We start from the raw sequence: 8082 nt of genomic DNA on the forward strand, positions 1-8082 counted from the left end.
GTTGGGGTAGCCAGGAGGAAAGCATGGCCAGTTGTAGAGAAACGCTTATTGAAATTCTCGATTATCGTGGATTTATCAGTGGTGACAGTGTTTCCTTGCCTCAGTGCAGTGGGCAGCTGGGAGAAGGTGCTCTTATTCTCCATGGACTTTACAGTGTTCCAGAACTTTTTGGAGTTAGAGCTACAGGATGCAAAATTCTGTTTGAAAAAGCTAGCCTTTGCTTTCCTAACTGACTGTGTGTATTGGTTCCTGACTTACCAAAAAAGTTGCATATCGTGGGGACTATTCGATGCTAGTGCAGTACGCCACAGGATGTTTTGTGCTGGTTGAGGGCAGTCAGGTCTGGAGTGAACCAAGGGCTATATCTGTTCTTAGTTCTACATTTTTTGAAAGGGGCATGTTTATTTTGGATGGTCAGGAAATTACTTTTAAAGAACAACTAGGCATCCTCTACTGATGGGATGAGGTCAATATCCTTCCAGCATACCCGGGCCAGGTCGATTAGAAAGGCCTGCTCGCAGAAGTGTTTTAGGGAGCGTTTGACAGTGATGAGGGGTGGTTGTTTGACTGCGGACCCATAACGGATGCAGGCAAGGAGGCAGTGATCGCTGAGATCCTGATTGAAGACAGCAGAGGTGTATTTGGAGGGCAAGTTGGTCAGGATAATATCTATGAGGGTGCCCATGTTTACAGATTTAGGGTTGTACCTGGTGGATTCCTTGATAGTTTAGATTGTAGGACTCCCGGCGTGTTAAGCAAATCCCAGTTTAGGTCACCTAACAGAACGAACTCTGAAGATAGATGGGGGGCAATCAATTCACATATGTTGTCCAGGGCACAGCTGGGAGCTGAGGGGGGTCTATAACAGGCGGCAACAGTGAGAGACTTATTTCTGGAGAGATTCATGTTTTTAATTAGAAGCTTGAACTGTTTGTGCATAGACCTGGAAAGTATGACAGAACTTTGCAGGCTCTCTCTGTAGTAAATTGCAACTCCTATCCCTTTGGCAGTTCTATCTTGACGGAAAATGTTGTCGTTGGGGATGGAAATCTCAGAATTTTTGGTGGCCTTCCTAATCCAGGATTCAGACACTGCAAGGACATCAGGGGTAGCGGAGTGTGCTAAAGCAGTGAGTAAAACAAACTTAGGGAGGAGGCTTCTGATGTTAACCTGCATGAAACCAAGGCTTTTACGGTTACAGAAGTCAACAAATGAGAGCGCCTGGGGACACACAGGGCCTGGGTTAACCTCTACATCACCTGAGGAACAGAGGAGGAGTAGGATCAGGGTACGACTAAAGGCTATCAAAACTGGTCGTCTAGTGCGTTGGGGGCAGAGAATAAAAGGAGCAGATTTCTGTGCGTGGTAGAATAGATTCAGGGCATAATGTACAGACGGGGGTATGATAGGGTGCGGGTACAGTGGAGGTAAACCTAGGCATTGAGTGACAATAAGAGGGGTTGCATCTCTGGAGGCACTAGTTATGCTAGGTGAGGTCACCGCATGTGTGGGAGTAGGACAAAAGAGGTATCTGAAGCATGTTGAGTGGGGCTAGGGGCTCCGCAGTAAAATAAACAATGATAACTACCCTAAACAACAGTATACAAGGCATATTGACATTAGAGAGAGACATAAAGCAAGACATAAAGCAATCACAAGTGTTGATTGGGAGAGCTAGCTAAGACAACAATGGCTAAGACAACAACAACAGGTAAAATGCGATGAATGGGCAGAGAGGGTCAGTTGACTACACACAGGGCCTGAGTTTGAGGCTGGGGCCGACAGATAAACAAAATAAACAAAAATGGAGTGAATTAATGAACAGTCCAGCAGGCATCAGCTATGTAGCCAGGTGATCATAGGGTCCAGTGAACAGCAATAGATGAAACAGGGAAGCCGTTAGGTAGTCGTTACTACGCTAGCAAGTAGGGGACACCGCGTTCCTAAAGTTAGCAGGCCGGGGCTAGCAGAAGCATCTTCACCGACGTACGACAAAGGCCGGTTGAGGGCACATTGGACGGAATTACATCGGCAGACCAGTCGTGATGGTTCGGCGGGGCTCCGTGTCGACAAAGTGTCCAGGCCAATTGGCAAAAGAGATATTGTAGCTGGAGTAATTTTGTTTGCTATCCGGGAGATGCGCCTGGCTCGAGGCTAACTGGTGCTAGCTTCGGGACAAGGGCATTAGCCACTATAGCCACTCGGTAGCAGCTAGCTAGCTGTGATGATCCGATGCAAAGGTCCAGAGCTTACGGCAGGAATCCGGTGATGTCTGCTAACCATGTGTATGTGACTAATAACATGTGATTTGATTTGATTACAAAGGTTTGACTCAGGAGTGTAAATGAGATTTTTCTGTATTTCATTTTCAATAAATGTATAAAAAAATCAAAATATATGTTTGATTTTTGTCATTATGGGGTATTGTGTGTAGATGTGTTGATATTTAATTGATTTTGAATTCAGGCTTTAACACAGCAAAATGTGGAAAAAGTCAAGAGCACTGCATCTGAGAACTGCTGTATATGTTTCCTAATGCTTGGTGAGAGAGTGGTTGTCCTATGGTCATTTTGCATACAACCTTCCCACAACGTTCTGGGAATGGTGCAGGATAGTTGCATGGGTTTGGAACATTCTCAGCACATTTAAGGAACTTGACAAAAAAAACATATTTTCTTGGTATATCATTACTTAGACACAATGTTTCCGAAAAGGTCAAACATGGTTACACTTAATACATTTTCTGTAATGTCCTAGGAACGTTCTCCAACTGATTTGAATTTGGGAATGTTCTCAAATAGTTCAGAGAACGTTAAGAAACAACGTTGTTCTGTGGAAATTTCAGTACTTCAGCATAACGTTTCCACCAGGTTTAATCATGGATATATTTAAAGTCATGTTCTCAGAATGTTCAGAGAACATTAACAAACAACGTTCTTCTGTGGGAATTTCAGTACTTCAGCATAACGTTTCCTACAGGTTTCCTCGTGGTTCTATTTCCAGTCATGTTCACAGAACATTAAGATAACGTAACAAAAAAAACACAAGAAAACGACTAACATGGAATTATTTTAAGATGGTCATACCAGTAATCATTTAGATATTTGATTTTGAGTTTAGGACCCCTTAAGGTATCAAAAAATATATACAAAACTATTTGATGAAACATTGAATTTGGCCTTATTGCTTTTAGCCCATGGAAATGCATTGAATAACAGCTTCATACATGGATAAATAGATAGTCCCCCAAAAAATCAAAAGGAAGATTGTTCTGAAGTGTCTGTCCTATATCTGAGAGATATAAGAAAGATCAGGAAATGATATATATATATATATATATATATATATATATGATGTATTTAACCCCTTATTTTAGACACTAAACTATCTCCATATATACTTCCATTCATTAAAAAAAAAATGGTACCTGGATACCTTGAGACTAGTCTTGTTGGGCTTGTGTGCATCCTAGTGCAAAACAACGACATGTACGTGTTTGTGAGAGACTCATCTTTACACAGAGAGGTATTAGTGTGTAGCCCAAACGGTTCAGACGCTGCATACAGAAGTTGGCAGATCGGATCTAACGACTTCGGAGTCTCATCTTTCCATAGAGTGGTCATAATAGTGTATAGTTAATGTGTTTGGATGCAATACACGTTTTTGTGAGAAGACCGATTTTCAGGATGTCTCATGGTCTGACAAACACCGCTCTAGCTCTGCCACTTTTCACCGCAGATGCGGAAGGGCGACATCGGCGGATGCAGCTAAAGATATCTCTAGCTTAAACTGACAGATTTTGATGGGGATTTTTTATGCCAATTTTTTTGTGGGGCCACAGACATCGACTCTATTTTTTTTAAATAAAACCTCCCAGGAAAACGTTCAGGGCCATAGTAGAACGTTCCCAGAACCTCCTTGAGACCTCTAGAACAGACCAAATTTTCACTTCCTTTCTCAGAACATTTAAAAAACATTCGGTTTTACCGGTCAGGAAACTTTGGCTTTGTTCCCAGCACCAATGGGAAACCAAAAACGTATGTTCCCACAACTTCCAAGGAACCAAATGTGCTAGCTGGGAGGTCTCTGACCTCCTCCCTGTATGCCGTCTCATCACCGTCGGTGATCAGGCCTATCACTTTCATGTCGTCAGCAAACTTGATGATGGTGTTGGGGTTGTCCGTGGCCACGCAGTCGTGGGTAAACAGGGAGTACAGGAGAGGACTAAGTACACACCCCTGAGGGACCCCCGTATTCAGGATCAGCGTGGTGGAGGTGTTGTTGCCTACCCTGACCACCTGGTGGCAGCCAGTCAGGAAGTCCAGCATCCAGTTACAGAGGGAGATGGGGTTCCAAGCTTGGTGATGAGCTTGGAACAGGACTATGGTGTTGAATGCTTAGCTGTAGTCAATGAACATCATTCTCACATAGGTATTCCTCTTGTCCAGGTGGGAGAGAGCAGTGTGAAGTGCAATTGAGATTGTCTCATCTGTGAATTGTTGGGGCGGTATGCAAATTGGAGTGGGTCCAGGGTCTCTGGAATAATGGTGGAATAATGGTGTTGATGTGTGCCATGACCAGCCTTTCAAAGCACTTCTTGATTACAGATGTGAGTGCTGTGGGACGATAGTCATTTAGGCAGGTTACCATGGAGTTCATGGGAACAGAGACAATGGTGATCAGCTTTGAACATGTTGAAATTACAGACTTGGACATAGAGAGGTTGAAAATGTCAGTGACGACACTTGCCAGCTGGTCTGCGCATACTCTGAGAACGCGTCCTGGTAATCTGTCTGGCCCAGTGGCCTTGCAAGTGTTAACTTGTTTAAAAGTCTTACTCACATCGGCCACGGACAGCGAGATCACACAGTCGTCTGGAACAGCAGGGGCTTCCATGCGTGACTCAGTGTTTTTTTTTTTACCTTGAAGCAAGCATAAAAGGTTGCCATGGTAACAGGTGCCTCTGTTGGGCAAGCAGTTCTTTTTTTGACTGTGTTGTTTTGGGATGCAGAAGGGGGGGGTGTAGAATAGGGGGGGGGGGGGGGGGGGGGGGCTTATAATGGAGAGTAATTAGGTCGTTGGTCAGTGTTGATTCCAGAAATCCTGGGACGCGAATAAAACAAGAGTAGCCAAATGTGTTTTTGTTGCCTTTGTACTTCATATTTAGAAACATAAAAAAAAATGTTTTTTCCATTTCGTTTTATTTGATTAAAAACCAAGCATTGCCTCCCCTCTTCTCAATTAAGGCTTATTTTTTGTCTGTGCAATGCAATTGTGAAGTAGTCAAGACTGTCGATAACGGGTTTGGCTCATGAGAACGCTTGTAGAAGAACAATCAACATTATGATCAAAGGAAGTGTTAAGTCAAGATACACCTTAGTTTAAGGAGAATCTCAATTGGATTTACTTGATTCCTCGAAGGGTTGCAAAATTCCATTAACTTTCCTTAAATTCCCTAGTTTTCCAAAAATCCCGGTTGGAAGATTCCCGGAATCGTGAGGGAATAAGCAAGGAAATCCGACATTTTCCAACCAGGATTTCTGGGAAAATGTATTTCATTTTCCAACACTTATTCCTCGTGTCCTCTCCTCTGTTCTCTCCTCGCCTCCTTTTGAAAAATGTAAAAGGTAAACGAGGAGAGGAGGCGAGGAGAGGAAACGTGGAATCAAATGTATTCGTATGAAATTAGATTCTCTTTCTCCGCTAGCGTTATCAGGCAAATTACGTTTACAGAGGAGGGTCCCAAAATGCAAAAGAAGTGTAGTTAGTTGTGCTAGATATTTTATAGATAGAAGGATAAGTAGCGTATCGTTTTTAAATGTGTGCATGCTTTTCCCCGACAAAACCACAGCTGATTCAAAGGGGGTGTGGCGGATTTCAAAACTCTTCTGTGGTAGGATACATCTGTGAATCCTCCGCCGGAGGAGGCAATCGAGGAGAAGAGCCAACTCCTTCGTTCACCTATTAACAAATTTATCCTCTTCTACAGTGACCAGGGTCAGGGAGGAAAGGAGGATGGAGGGGTCAAGGAGAGGACAGACTTTTCACAATTGAGAAAAAGCCATAGCTTTCAGATGAATTCGGATGGATGTTTGGGTGTCATGGAGTTTGGAAATATATTTGAACTTTCCTTCCTTCCTTTTGAAACAAAGTATATTTCATATGTTCTGGGGTGTATTCATTAGTGCACATCGTAGTAAAATGTTTTGCAACAAAAATGTGAGTTTCTTATTGGACAGATTCAGGAAGGTTCCTCTCCGTTTCGGTCCATTTGTTTCTGTTTGGTTCCTAGTGAAAACACCCCAGGTCATATCAGGGAAAGAAACGAAGATATATATTTTGCTCATATTTGTCTAGTGTCAAATAAGCACACTAAATCACACAATAAAAGCTCATTATCACTTGTATGACTTTGCCACAGAGGGTGGGGGAACATTGGAATTGTGTAACCTAAGCACCGGACCGACCATTACCAGGTTCTGATCGATACGTTACGGTGATGATGTTACGCTTAGACACTCAACTCCATAACATTACATCAAGTCATCGACAAAACACAGTGATTAGCCCCATAACAGATTTATGCTAATCTGCTATGTGAAACCAGCTAGCGCGGCTAGCAGAAGAGTATAGCCCAACTGTACCAAGAAGAGATCATGGCATGGCCATATGTGTCTGTATCACTATCTGTGCTGCCATGGTGTTATAATAGTGCGTGAAGCCTTTACATGAGCATGTGTTTCTATTCCTATGTCGGCTATGAGCCTTTCAAAGGGGATTTCACCTCCACTACAGAATCAGATTAAACCCAATCAGGGATTAGGGACAGGGAACAGGCCAGGGACTGACGAGGAGCTGAGTGGGTTTACGTTGTGTGGGTGTGTGTAAAGCCATCTGTAGCTCACAGGGTGACAAAAACCAAGTTGGCAGCAATCCCTCTACAACCGTCTTCTGGCATGGTGGAATAGAGGTGTATTGCTGCCTGTTTGGCATTATCTCAATCTGTCACTGCCTTTCAGTCTCTATCTCCCTCTGTCTCTCTCTGGCGCTCTCAATATTTCTATCACAGGACCTATGATAAATACAGATATACACTAAGTGTACAAAATATTAAGAACGCCATCCTAATATTGAGTTGCACTCCCCCCGGGGCATGGACTCTACAAGGTATCAAAAGCGTTCCACAGGGATGCTGGTCCATGTTGATTCAATTGCTTCCCACAGTTGTGTCAAGTTGGCTGGATGTCCTTTGGGTGGTAGACCATTCTTGATACACACGGGAAACTGTTGAGTGTGAAAAACTCAGCAACGTTGCAGTTCGTGACACAAACCGGTGCGCCTGGCACCTACCACCATAGCACCTTAACCATCGGGGTGGCAGGTAGCCTAGTGGTTAGAACGTTGGACTAGTAACCGAAAGGTTGCAAGATCGAATCCCCGAGCTGACAAGGTAAAAATCTATCGTTCTCCCCCTGAACAAGGCAGTTAACCCACTGTTCCTAGTCCGTCATTGAAAATAAGAATTTGTTCTTAACTGACTTGCCTAGTTAAATAAATTAAAAAAAATACCCTGTTCAAAGACACACATCTTTTGTCTTGCCCATTCAACCTCTGAATGACACACATATACAATCCATGTCTCAATTGTCTCAAGGCTTAAAAAGCCTTCTTTAACCTGTCTCCTCCCCTTCATCTACACTGATTAAAAAGTGTATTTAACAAGTGACATCAATAAGGTTAATAATAACCTTCTTCCTTCACAGGCTAGCAAGCAAACTAACCACCACCACCAATCTCAGGGTCCCTCCTTTCAGCTCTGTTCTGTTCCAGCAGTATTCTGTCCCTGTCAAAATGCTAATCAGCCTAGCTAACGTATTCACAGGCTCTGGTCAATGAAGCTAGTTTTCCTGCCATTCTACACATAGAATGATAAGTAGCAGGTTCCAGGACAACCTAATAATGTAGCCATGGCGGACACAGTCTGCCTGGTCTCTACAGTACACACATGGTGCAGCTGCTTCTCCCTTCACCTCCTCACCTTCCCCCTGCCCTTTTCCTCATTAATATTGAGGGCTTTGAGCC

The sequence above is a fragment of the Salmo salar genome, chromosome 04 (genome assembly GCF_965601325.2).
Source record: "Salmo salar chromosome 04, fSalSal1, whole genome shotgun sequence".
NCBI classification, from domain to species: domain Eukaryota; kingdom Metazoa; phylum Chordata; class Actinopteri; order Salmoniformes; family Salmonidae; genus Salmo; species Salmo salar.